Source organism: Lissotriton vulgaris, chromosome 1_2, assembly GCF_964263255.1.
Source record: "Lissotriton vulgaris chromosome 1_2, aLisVul1.2, whole genome shotgun sequence".
NCBI classification, from domain to species: domain Eukaryota; kingdom Metazoa; phylum Chordata; class Amphibia; order Caudata; family Salamandridae; genus Lissotriton; species Lissotriton vulgaris.
In genome coordinates, this window is record NC_141686.1 from 72,330,881 (window position 1) to 72,344,996 (window position 14,116).

At 44.9% G+C, this 14,116-nt stretch overlaps 1 protein-coding gene across 1 annotated transcript in view; it reads right to left on the reverse strand.

Annotated features, from left to right (window-relative positions):
• The window catches only part of LOC147733933 (sodium- and chloride-dependent betaine transporter-like), an 865,604-nt gene extending 851,843 nt beyond the window's left edge, over positions 1-13,761 (reverse strand). Inside the window, exon 1 of the mRNA XM_086952828.1 lies at positions 13,621-13,761. The gene's annotated coding sequence lies outside the window, so the exon portion shown is untranslated. The remainder of the gene's footprint in view (positions 1-13,620) is intronic.
• Between the last annotated feature and the right edge of the window lie 355 nt (positions 13,762-14,116).

The following is a 14,116-nucleotide window of genomic DNA, read 5'->3' on the forward strand; positions in this document are numbered from 1 at the left end:
AATGAAAAACAACAGTGATGAAGAGCACTGTTGTGGATACATGCAGTATTGATGAACAGTACAGAGATGCTTTCATAGTTTGTGATAGTGTATTAAAGCTTGCAAAATATGACTACTTCTTACGAAGTGTCCCAGTGATAGGCTACTGACTTTGGAGAAAAAGTCTTACCCAAATGGCTGGATGGTCTTAACCAAATCCAAAGAGTCAGATTTTAAGTTTTTCCTGAAAGAAGATTCAGAAGGAACTAGTCAGAGTTTACCAGGGAGTAAGTTCCAGACTTTTGGTTCAAGATGACTGAAAGCGCTACCTCCAAATATGACTTTTTAAAATTTTGGAATGACGGCCTACTTTGCTGTGGCCAATCTTAAAGTTCCTAGTCAGGACATAAGGAGTAATCATCATCTGTAGGTAGACAAGGCCTTGAAAAGAGAGGGTCCTGTAGCAAAAGGCAGAGAGCTTTGAAGGCAATTTTTTGCTTCACCAGCAACCAGTGTAGTTTTCTCAGTGCAGTACTGATGGAGGCATGCCTTGGAAGAATGAGCAGTGCCCGAGCTGATGCGTTCTGGACCCATTGAACTCTGTTCAAATGGGACTGAGATACGCCAAATGTAGAGGACCTCACAATAGTCTATCTTGGATTTAACCTGTACCAGGACTATGTTTTTGGGGCAGATTCAGGAAGGAGATGAAGTATCTTTCTACAAAGATCTCAGTATCCCAAAACATTTTCCTGAAAGGGCATTATTTGGGTATTGAAGGAGAATTTCTTGTGAAACCATATGCCCAAGTTTTTGACCTTGAGAGGTGGTAAAAGACGAAGGCTATCAGGCCGCCAGTATTTGGACCAGATATTGAGGTGCTTGCCCGGGACCAGTTCCTCCTTCTTCCCGGCATTCAGCTTCAAGCAGTTGAGATCAATACATGCAGTCACCTCTGACAAAAAGGCACCAAGGAAAGAGGCCATGAGCTCGCTGTTCTGAGATATGGTGATGACAAGTTGCATCAGCGTATGAAATAATGGTAAAACCGGAGAGCTCAATGACCTCTGCCATAGGGCGGACATAGACATTAAAAAGGGTTGGGCTCAGTGAGGAACCCTGTGGCACTCCTTGCTGCAAAGAGTGGACCATTGACTGTAATGGCTTTTGTGAGACCTGAAAAGTGTATACCTGCAAGAATGAGGACGGTCAAAAAAGCGCTTTACCAACAATGTCACTGTTCCATAGAACTCGTGACCAAGATATTCTGGGATACAGTATTGAACGGGCACGGACATCAAGCATAAGAATTGCTGCAGTGTCGTCATCGTCCATTATCTACCGCGTGGACTCAAAGGCTAGGTACAAGGCAAACTCTGTGCTGTAAGAGGTTCAGAAGCCTGATTGAGTCTTGTGCAGGAGCTGGTTGTCCTTCAGAAAACTGGAGAGCTGCCTATTCATGTGTTTTTCTGCTATCTTGGGAAAAGAGGAAGCAATGATATAGGCCAGTAGTTTCAGGCTTAGATGGGTCAAGCAGGGGTTTTGGATTTCTTTACTTATACAATGAATTGGAAAAGCACAGGAATACTGTGGCATTACCTTTCATCTGTACCCACGCAGGAGTGCACCTAGTTAAAATACCCTGAATATGCAGTGATAGAAATAAACACCAAACACAGCTCGAAATGTTCATAAAATTAGCACCACTTTCTCAAGGAAAGCTTGTGCCTGGACAGAGTAAATGCAACAAGGCTAACAAATAAAGAACTCTTTATTGTTAATTCTCCATTGAGGCTACAAAGAGATCTAGTTGTGGACTCCCACACCTCTGCTTCCAGTGCCACAAATGAAAGGAAGTGCAAAGAAGAGTTGTAACATCTAGGGCAGTGTGAGGCAGCATGGAGATGTCTACAGTAGTGAAGGCCTCTGAGTATAAGCTTGAGGTATGTGGCAGTAGGGGACGCATGCACACTCCAGGGAAGTTCAAAGGGGAAAGCAGCATTGGTGAAGGGCCAGGTAGCTCACAGTGATGTTAGGGGCAGCTTGGGGAAGCTTGCAGAAGTGAGGAGTGTGGGGAGGCCTGCAGTAGTAAGACCTCTGAGTATAAGCTTTTGATGTGAAGCAGTGCAGGAAAGCCTACACTATCCAGGGAAGTGCAGAGAAGCATGCAACATTGGGGCATGCAACATTGGGGCAGTGCCAGTTAGCTTGAAGTGATGTAGGGGCAGCCTGGGGAAGCTCGCAGAAGTGAGCAGTGTGGGGAAGCCTGCAGTAGTGAAGGCTTCTAAGTATAAGCTTGTGATGTGGAACAGCGCAGGGAAACCTGCATTATACATGGAAGCGCAGAGGAGCCTGCAGCATTGGGCCAATGCCAGATAGCTTGCAGTGTTGCTGGGGATGTATGGAGAAGCTGCCAGCCACAGATGGGGCAGTGGAGACCTCCGTCATTAACTGTAGCATGGTTTACATTGCATTTCAGTCTGTGAAATAATAAGTAAAGCCTCGAGAAAGGGAAAATGACAGATCTAGAAACTGGTGTGAGATCAACGTCGCTGTGCCTCTGTAACCTGCCCACTTCCCTGTTCCCTGTTGATCGACACTGCTTTGTAGAAACCCTTGCTATGGCACACACATCTAATCTTTTTGATATGTTTTGGGTACCCTTCTTCTATATCAAGGATTGGACTAGCTCTAGGGTTAATCCAGTAAAACATCCCCGTGTGTGTGTTATGTTTAATAAAGAAGAAACTGGCCCACTACACAGGGATAGACAAAGTGTTAATATAAAACACCCAAAAATCTAATTTGTTACATATTGTAATGAGCTCAAATGTACTCATGGTAGACCTGCTAACATATGTGTGAGGCCTTCACATATGATGTGATTTCTTATGATTTCTCCTCCTGTGTGGTCATGAGTTGTGCTATCATTACCTGTGATGCCACGTGTGATGTCATGCAGCATGATGTCATGTCATAGCTGTGATGTCACATGCCAGGATGCTACTTGCATACTGCCTCACCTGGTTAGTTCGCTCACTTTTTGGGGGGGGACCTTTGCACTGCTGAGAACCAAGAGCACGGGCGAGACAGCAGTCCAGTAATGCCCCCCTCTAGAATCCATGTCTGATGTGACAGACATGCTGGGAACACACTGCACATGTAGCAGCACAGCACACAGCTCCCTCTTGGCACACATACTTCAGTCCGTTTTGCAGATTGTCTGCAGGAAATATATCCATCCTGGTTGTATTTTGTGAAACACAATGCCAGTCAGTCAGTCAGCACTCTTTATTTCGGCCAATTTCCATAAAAGAGACATGCAAATAAAAAACATTTAAAGTACGCCATCAATGTGACTATGTGTAACATGCAACGTGATAAAAATGGCATACAACCAACATTTAAATTAGGGGTGTGCGCTAAACTCCGCTCCACTGGTGGAGTTCGTGGAGGTTTGGAACTCCACGCTCTGCTTGTAGTGTGGAGTTTGGTATAAAAAAAAACATCAAGCACTGGTGGAGGGAGTTTATCAGCGCCCACCTCTCTGTCTCTTTAAGCACTGAGGCTCTAGGTCAGAAGTCTTCAAACTTTTTGTTGCCTAGAGTCTAGGTTGAAGTGTGGTAGGCAGTATTGGAATGCCCTTTTGTGCATGTAATTAAGGTAGCTGGATCCTCGCTTACCTTGGCTCCTGTGGCAGCATCAGCACTGATTGGAGCAGAAAGGCTGCCTTCCTATCCTGGTCGCCGGGGCACTGGCGTCCAACCATAGCAAGTTTGTAAAGGAGGGAAGTTGGTGAAGGGCAGTATGCTTCAGACTGAGCAGCGCGGCAGCCGGATCCAGCCTAGAGGCCAGTGGGCTGTGTGAGCACTGTACAGCACAAGAGGCCTGCAATGGTAGTCTCCATTGCCTGTGGCTATAACTTGACCCAAAAGGAAGAAAGCATTTGCCCTAAGGCAAGCAAGAGGACCCCCACCAAAGGCTTCTGCCAATCAGCGTTGAGCTGGTGCTGAGGGGCTGTGCATGCGCCAACTCTGGTTCCCGGGCCAAGCCTCCCTCTTTTGGTTGTCCCCAGCAGCCCTGGTGAGGGGGTGGGGTGAGGCAGAAATCCAGACCACTGGCAAGGAGGGACCTGGACCCCGGCAGCATGTGGACCCTTGTATCAGTCTCTCTTCTATATGCACACAGTGGCAGGCCCTAAACATGGACATCATTTGCTTATGAGGGGGTCTGTCCTTGATAGAAAAAGAAACTGTGAGGCAGAGATCCACGGAAAAGACCTTGTGCCCCCAGCGTTCCTGCAGGAGCAGAAGAGTGGCTGAGCATCAGCTGCTGAGTGAATGTCTGGCATCCCCTGTCACATTGAGGGATCCGGCCTTATAGTGCATTAGAGCCCCTTCTAAAGCAAGGCTAGGCCCTTTGTGAAAATACCAGGCTGCTAGTATTGATTGAGCTGGTTTGCTACTGCTAGTGCTGGCACCTTAAGAATGGAGGTCCGAGGCTGTGGTTGAGTGCAAAACAAATAAAAGAAGCAAGTGCAAGGCTTGTGCAAGACAGGGGTGGGCTTTGCTATCTGTCAGTTTATGCTATATTTCTATTAATTTTCAGCTGCAGTCTTACATTTTATAATCTTATACTCTCAAGAAGCCAACATCTTGACAACTGTACTTGCATTGCATGGGCACATACTGTTTTGTTAAAAAATAACTTAGTGTACGAATGGAAAGTTAAAAATAAAGATATTTTGTCGTCAGAAGTGGTGTGGGGCAATCTCCAGCCGCTTTGTAAACATAAGAAGTATTTATGGGGAAAAGTATACGCTATCGGTCTGAAAATCAACCAGAAAAAATGCATGCCCCGGCCCTAATTGCTCTGTTATTCCCTGAGCAGGTGAGACACGTCTTTTGGGGGCACTCGCTATCTGATTTATTTATTCAATGAATGTACTAATGTATTGTGTTTATAGTTTATAGTACAACAAATGTTCCAAAGTGGCCTCGTAGACGTGTGGCGCTTTGTAAACTGCCCAATAGATAAACAGTGTGTTTCATAAAGCGGCAAACAATTACTGGACTGTAGGGCGCTGCGAACAGACCACGTTCTCAGCCCAAACTTCCTTCCTTCGATGTATGGAGACCAAGGATCGGTTGCTGTCGTTTTTGTTGTCTGAGTAGTGTTCTTACTTGAGACTGACGTGACTGCCCAAGTGCCAGTGGGTTAACATCCCTTTGTAAACCGCACAAGGCCTGCAGGGGGTGCATATCCTGCACTTGGCAGCGTTGCTGGGAGGTACCTTGCACACCGGGCACCTCCTGCCAGCTGTGATGGGTGCCCCTCGCCAAGACCTGGAAGAGGCAGGCACAGCCGGTGCCTCGCAGATAGTTTTACAGCCGAGATCGAGCTGGTTTTCAGTGATCTTGTGCTTATACGTCACGATGTTGCAGTTGGTGTGGGCAGAGGACAGATAACAAGAGAGGTGTAAAAAAATTAGGGCGGAGCAGAACACCACAGAATGTCACTGAGTTTTTATGCGATGCCGTAGAATTCCATGAGCCCCAACCACCTCTAATTTAAATACATTAAAAATAGTTAGGTCAAATCAGTAAAACATTATCCCACGTCATATATACACAAAAGTGACGCTGCATCTTAAAAAAGAAACGCTAATTTTCAAAGGGCTAAAATGAAATCCATCAACTTGATATAATGCACCAATGCTCTCTACTAACTAGTAGATTAGGGTTAACAAATTTATTGAAACGTCAGCCAATACACCATTCCCCCAGGTGAAGTTCTCCTAACAACCTTACAGTGCTACAGCCCTTTCAAGCGGCCGGTATAAAAACATTTTCCTCCTTATTCGCCACATAGCCGATAGGTAACTGGAGACTGTAGATACAATATGCCTGCTAGTGTCTAATTGTACAATTTTGCAGGCCTCCCCACAGTGTGTAGTTCCCAGGTTCCTGCTAATGGGAATTATCCCTAAGGGCCCTGGCCCTATACTCAGGGCAAAAAAAAAACAGGGCGTGAGCCTCCGTTTCTTCGCTGTGACGACAAGATGGTTAGACTGGCTCAACCAGTCTATCTGAACTCACCCATTTCGACATGTTTGATCTAAATGATAGTGATGCTTGTCTAAATTGAATTTCTGGACAGATTTTGTTAGACTTAATTTAGGGAACTCCTATGTTGGGTAAAAGTCTGTTAACCTTAAAAAGGAGTCAGTCAAAGTACCCAGGGCCAGACTTTACATGAGCATACCAGTTTTAAAGTTCCTAAAACCCCTCTTAACTCTAATTTGCTAGTTAGTGGATTAATGCCCCAGGATCTACCCAGAGTTTGGCTAACCCCAAGCTTGACAGTGTGTCTCTAAAATGATTGATCCTGGGGAGATTGCCAGCCCCTGGGAGACTAAGGGGCACATTAGGATAGCGGGCGGACTTTGTCTGCCCGCCATCCTGTCGTAACAAGGGACCACCCGCCATAAGGGCGCGGTCCCGCATGTGCCATAAGGATGCGCCCACCAGTGCATCCTTAACATTGTGGCGGGCGGTGCACCCAGCACCGCCCGCCACAATGCCAGGGAGGCATGTTGTGCATGGTATCTGCAGGGGGGTCCCATAGGTACCCCCATGTGCACCCCCCACGCCCCGGAGTACCTCGGGGCCTGCAACGCCGCCACGGAAAGGCATCTGTTAATACACATTCTAATATGGCTGGCTGTGTCTATTAGACACCACCACCATATAGAGCCCTTTTCTGCCCGGTCAACATGTCGACCAGGTGGAAAAGCGGCGGGCGGTCTTTCCATCCGCCGCAGACCCCCAAGCCATAATATTATGGCGGGGGTCTTTTGTACAGGGATGGTGGGCGGATTGCCCCCGCCGGGCCGGCGGTGACTACCGCCGGCCTGGCCGGGGCAATCCGTCCACCATCCTAATGGGGCCATAAGTATCTCTTCTAGACTCGGGCGGCAGTGTAGGAGTTTAGGAGTAGTCAATAGTTTTCTCTAATAGATTATTGGTCTCACTGCAATTCTTTTTTTAGATTGGCTTGTTCCCCAAAATCTAGCCTTAATGGGACTAGCGGAGTGCTAGCTGGAAAGCTCAGCATCTGCTTCAGGAAACCTGTTCTCAACTACTTCTAGGGGTTTCGTGTCCTGGTGACTCCAGCACTCTGCGCCATAAAGAGAAGCACCCAGTGCTTATTAGATGTATATTTGGACCACTGGAATAACTGGTTTGAAAAAGGAGCCCTGGTGGTCCTTCAGCAATCTGCCAACATATTGCTCCAAATTGAGCCTTCATTTTAAGATATGTGGCGCCCGGTCTAGCTTCTCGTTCAGAGTGATGCCTAGATACTCAAACAGATGGGCCTGCTCTAGTGAGGACCCAATTAAGGTGGGCCTGGCGTATGATGCACGACACAGGTTGAAAACCATATACTTTGTTTTTCTAACATTTATTTCCCACCCTCTCTGTATACAGAACCATCCGAATTTGTCATGGATTCTCTGCATGCACATGAACGATTTAGATAAAAGTAATGTGTTGTCTGCAAACATTAACTATGGGAGTCTCATATTGGCTAATCTAGGGGCATCTTTATCACAAGAGTTCAGGTGGGCAACAAAATCTTTAACAAACAGTGTGAAAAGTATTGGATCAGAATCACAGCCCAGCACAGACTGGAAAGTGTTCTGCTACTTCTCCTAGTCGGCCACAATGGACTTGGGCAACGTTCTGTTTGTGTAGCCTTTCAGTGATACAGCATAAGTGAAATGGGACACCCATCTTAGCCACATTTTCCAAAGCACATTTCTGGGAAACAAATCAAATGCAGATCATAGATCTACAAATACCATGTACATCCTGCCCTTTTCAAGGACAATGGATTTTTCCAGTATATTAGCTGCAGCCTAAAACCCTTGATCTATTGTTGATGTGCGAATACGGAATCCTGCTTGCATAGGGCTTAGACTGTTGTTAGCCTCTAGCTAATCTTGTAGTTTTGATAAAATAATCCTACAAAAAAGTTTCTGTGTAGTATCAATGAGGCTGAGGGGCCTGTAGTTTGCTGGCACCAAGGGGGAGCTCTTTTTAGGTTTTGCCTGCACGTTGCTTGTGCTGTGCTGGTGAAATCTATTGTATTCAATATAAATCTTATAATGGGCTTACATCTTGTACTCTTGCTTTTCATTGGTTCCTGTGCTTGCCACTTACTTTTCCTCCGTTTCTATTGGGTGTAGCACACTATTTGCTGTTGTTCCTTTTGTGTCTGCTCCTTTCAGTTTTGTTCTCATCCACTTTGGGGAACCTTTTTTCATGTTTTGCAGAGTACAGTGCTTGCTTTGTTTGTGGTCTACCCTTTACCTAATCTCACTGTTGCATGCATTTCAAGCTTGCTTCTCAGCTACATCTGAGTTCCAGGAGATGTCGGAGCAGTGCCAAGAACACACGTGGGGGGTTGCATCTGAGCCCCGATGATATCGGCGCCCACTGGTTTTAGTTGTGGAGGTCTTACTATAACTTGCCTTCTCTATTATAAACTCCTGGCATGGTTTTGACATGCTATGGCACGGATACTGTAATCCAGCTTGTTTGAGTAGCTGGTTAGCGCATCTTCTCTTTCTCTTGTTTTGGAACGCACGTCTCCTCCATGCCTCTGCGATTTGCACAGCAAGCCTTGCTCCCAGTGCCACCATATTTGTAGATGGTGAACTTGCGGTCGCTTCATCCTCAAAGGGATGGTCTATTAAGACCACTTGTTTTAAAAGTAAGCACTAGGTCCAAGGAGAGTGAGCGCCTTGGAAGGCAGGTGAGTTGAGAGGTGTGAGCTAGAAAAACTCAGAAATTCAGCCAGGTGCAAAAAGTAAGCATCATTTGTTTACATCAAAAATACACTGTCTGGACTGTTCTGGCATATACAACTTTGCAGAATGTACTTCTGTGTTCAGAATACCCTTTCCGAGCACCCGTGTTCAGGGTCCATGCAAGTATAAATCAAGTGATTGGTCCTGCCTCCTCCTGGCTATGCAGATCCATCTGAGGTCCTGGCAGCACTCCAGGGCTCTGTAATGACCTCTGCTAGCATCATCCTAGAAAAAGAACAATTACTCCTGTGTTCAATGTCAAGTAAATCAACCATGCCACACAATAACAGAATGTGCCAGTCTGAAAGGCAGGGCTCCTAGGCAGAGGTTCACAACGCTTACATCTAATTGATGTTATGAAGCAGGATGTACCGCTCAGCCCAGTAATTTGGTGGTGCTGTGAGCAAGAATCTTCAGTTTAACAGGAAAGGCGCGTGAAGACCATCTCTCCTGCATGCTCGTCACTTACAGCAAGTGTTGGTCAATTATCTATGATTGAGCAGCAGCAAGCAGACTTTGTGAACATTCCGAAAACTTGTTCCATGTCCACATGACCACCTGCCCACGCAGAACAAAGCTGCTCACTTCCGCTCTCCCATCTACTATTAAAATGAGTGCTTCGAAGATATCATACTATGGTCTAGATTTAATAGGGGCATTGTGTGTGCTTGGGTGACTCCGCAACATTTTGAACAGCTCATGCTGGCCTTTTTAATAGTAAGTAAATTGGGGCAATGCATGACATCAATTTGTGCCAAACGAGCACCACAACAAATAATCCCTTATATTGTAATGGGGTTGAGCTCTTACTTCTTCTGTTTGTTTTTGTTTAATGTGAAGGGCATTTCCATAACATCAACATTACCCCTGTCTTTGCAGTCTACAAGTGGGCTGTGCCCTCCCCTCGTACTTCTTATCTATAATGAAGCTTTGCCTTTCACGCCCTCCAAATTCCCATCTATAGCAATGCTGTGCTCTACCCTCTGATCTATTTCAGCATCAAAAATTGAGCTAGCCTTCACATTTTTCTCAACAGTCCTCAAGCTATTCTTGCATAACTCTTCGTACTTGTTATTACTATGTCGTGTAAAGCAGATGCTTTAGCCTTAGAACGTTTGTGGCATTTTCTATTCATTCCTCAGTACCTTTCTTTGCACATTGTAGGCATTATCAGATTGATTTTGACAACTTAATCCACTTGGTCATTGTGATCAAATTATAAATGTTGTAATAACTATTGCGTGTTAAAAGTAAAGCTAATATACAAGAGCTACTCTTCATGTGTATGAAGCGTAAACCCGAAAAAAGTGATTGCAGTGCTTTACATGAGCAAACTCAGTGGTGCTCTGATGTAATGTTTTAACCTATTTAATTCATTGGGACAGTTTCTGTATAACATTACAGCACCTGACAGCTGCCCCAGAGTCTTAGTTTTGTGATTGCGGTCTGTTCCTTCACTACTGATACAAAGACTCTATCAAGCTGGCTTAGAGGGGACTGCTCTAGAAAGGATCGTATCCTATGATGCCAACAGAACTAATGTTACCTTCCAAACCGTACTCCACAAAAGCAGGGGTCTCAGAAGGTTCCATAATCTTGCTCATGCTTTTCAACATCTACATGTAGTCATTACTGGTACTGATCAATCAATTTCACCTCATGTGCTACAACTATGCAGATGTCATGCAAATACTCCTTCAGCTGGAATGCCCTAAAGACATTGGAAACTCTCCAGTTTTCAGGTGTCTCGGAGCTGTGGACCAATGGATGGTGTGGAGCCATCTCAAATTGAATGCTTTCAAAAGAGTAATACTCATGTGTGGTGATTGGAAACAATATGACTCACTTGATGCCTGGCCTGATGAGCTGGGAACACTGCCTAAAGTATCAAAGGAAGTAAGAAACCTTGGAATGACCATGGACTCTAATCTATCAATGAATGACCAAGTGGACAAACTAGCAAAATCAAGTATTGTTAATATAAAAACTATTTGACGAACCTTCCCTCATTTGGGATTTCACACAAGTTTCAGGCTACCATCTCCCTTTTTCTGTTCAAACTCGATTACGCCGATAGCCTGTTCCACGGATCACCTTTAATGACCATGAAAAGACTACAACGGATTCAGAACTCAGCTGTTAGACTACTCTTACATATAAAACCTCAAGATCACATCTCCCCTGCCTTGAAAGCCCTGCATTGGTTACCGGTTGCCAGAAGATCCGCGTTCAAGCTGCTTTATATCACCCACAAAGCAATAAATGGAACGGGACCGCTCTTCATCAGGAATAAAATCACCAAATACATTCAACAAAGGAACCTCTGCTCTAGAGTGGCACCTCGCCTCAAAATCCCAATATTCAAACAAAAAAAACATGGGTGGCACATCTTTGTCTGTTCAAGCAGCCAAACTATGGAACTCTTTACCCCCAACATAAGATCCACAGATAACCACCTTATCGTAAAAAAACTACTAGAGAATTGGCTCTCCCCACATAAGCACCATACGCAAACGAACATATAAAGCATAGCCATATATAAGCATTTATTTGTACTATAGATATGTACCTATATATGTGTGTTGCTTTGTATAAATGTGTAGAATAATTGTTTTTAGAAAAATATAGATATTCATTAGTTCAGTGAAACAAAAGTACATATTACTGATAGTTCTGTTATTCTTTTTTTAAACATGTATATTAGTGACTGCATAAATAAGTAATTCTTTTATCATAACTATTCATCTACAATTGCTTCACTATTGAATTACAAATATATATATATATAAAATTAATTTTAGGTACAACAACACTTGAAAGCCGGAGTTTATTTTATGCATCTTTAATCTACATATACTTACTTCCTTTATGCATCTACATACCTTCCATGTACTTATGGATCTATATATTTATTACTTTTTTTGGAATTCAGCATATCCAATACACTACCCTATTTTTCACCCTATACCTCTATCAGTATATCCTCTAACCGTTTAGTGCTCAAAGGATAAGTGATTAGGGCCAGGACACACTTGGGTAACCGCTGCGCTCTAAAAATATTGATAACATAACGTAACATAACCCTTTGTAAACTCTTCCCTACTCTACCCCTCCTTGCATCACCTCATACCTCTTTTACTATTTTGAGCCCCCAAAACAAGCCTTTCTAGGCATCTCCCTCTGACTCTTCCCCTACCACACCCCTTTTACTCATCCCAAGCTTCCCTGGACTGCTATGACCTCCAAAACAAAAAAAAGTCACAAGTGTTCGCTCTTCTTTTTCTCCACCATCCTTTTAAAAACAAATATATATACTAATTCACCACTCCCCACGCATGGCAGAAGCCCTGGCCAGACAGCCCACCCCTGCTCCTGGTTGTAGCTTCGGCACTATGAGTTACAAAACCAGCTCGCTGTGTTTGTTTAACCAGGTTTCTTGGAAGAGACAAATAACGAACTGGTCAATAAAAAGACCCCCATCTATGTTGTCTAGTTTAGTGCTTAAGCCCGGGACTTTCCATGACAAGAACCTTGAGGTGGAGTTGGGATCTACAACTTCTGGACCCTTTTTGTCGCCTACTCATTCAGTCATGTGTGAAACACAATGCGATTTAAGCGTCACAATATGGATTGCGAGAAACACGCCGAAATAGTGTCAGCAGGACAAAAATAGACCACTTGGCTGGGGTGCCAGAGCATTCTATTTCTAAACCCATCAGAGGTGTAACACAGAATCGCCCCCCCCCTTACAGAATGTGATGAGGGGACCCTGAGTCTCTCATATCTCAAATATATGTAGTTGTATTGGGCTGATAGGAGCTCCCGTTGAATATTTAGTATCCACCCCCCACCCCACTCACCCCGTGAGGACTGGAAGCCCCTCTGCACAGTAGGGGCTGTAAGAGCCTACGTTGCACCCCTGCCTGGAATCCCCCCCTTCCCCACTAAATTATATCACAACATAACACGGATAGCGCAACATCGCATAATATAGTTATATCATAGTGCAACATAACACAACATATCGTAACAGCATGGTATGCCATGCTACAACGCAGTACAACATAACGCAACATAACAGCCCAGCATAACATAAGTATCTGTGAGATACATTTCATCCTGCTCACCGCTCCAACACAAAAAAGTATTACTCGTGTGCATGTAGCGCTCAACTAAAATGACACCATCATGCAGGTAGTACAGCATAACTTAACACGTCACAGTGTATAATTACGTTATAACAACATTATATATCACAATATGACATAGGAAAACATAACACAAGAGAGCGTAACATAACGAGTTGTGAGCTGCTTTTCTCCCTATTCCCAACAACAATAGTAATCCCATGGGAAGTATCCCAACATTTTAACACTAACACATGGTGAAACTATGCTCCCAATAAAAGCCTGAAAGCAGAATTCTTTCGCATTGTCCTTCTGCAATAACACCCCGGGGGAGGTGTAACAGGAGCCGCTGCCTGCTCCGCCCCAGCACACGCAGATGAGGGGATCTGCCAAGTAATACGTTGCTGCTCTAAGTGCGCGAGTCTCGAGGTGGAAGCAGAAATATAAAATGAATGACAGCAGGAGAGAATATAGTTTTCGGAGCAAGCAGCATGGGTTCGAATCTTCCCAATCATGAGAGCATTCAAGTTCCACTGACTTGGGTCGCATCAGCGCCTAGAAGCAGTTCTGTCAACGTGCGTGCGCAGGACATGACGCGCCATTCGAGCAGGCACGAGCCAGCAGCCGCCCCGTGCTCACCTGTACTTTCAAGGCCGTGCGTGCACTTCACCGTGGACGTCAGGCAGCAGCAGGGCCACTGTACGCGGGCATGAGGAGGAAGAAGTTAAACAAACCCAGGCTGTGAGAGAGGGCTGGGGAGCAAAGTCCCTCCTCCTCCTTCCCACTATCCCAAACCTGCCATTGAAAAGAGGGCGGAAGCGGATGAAGGGGAGAGTGTCAGAGAGAGGGCGAGGAAGGCACTGCCTTCTGTCATATTTTGTTCAGCATTAATAGGCGAGGGACTTTGCACTTCGATTAAACATAAAACGCTAGGAAAATGCCTGGGCAGAAAGAGAGAGTAATTGAAAAGAGTGATATAGCACAACGCGCCAAATATAATGACTTCTAGGAGCTCATCGAAGTGGCAGCTTTTTAATCTCCCAATTAATAAAGATGTTGCAATCCCTTTCTAAGCACTCGTCATTTCCCCAGAAAAGTGCATTGACTCCGTTGAGCATAGAATGGCTTGCCCAGG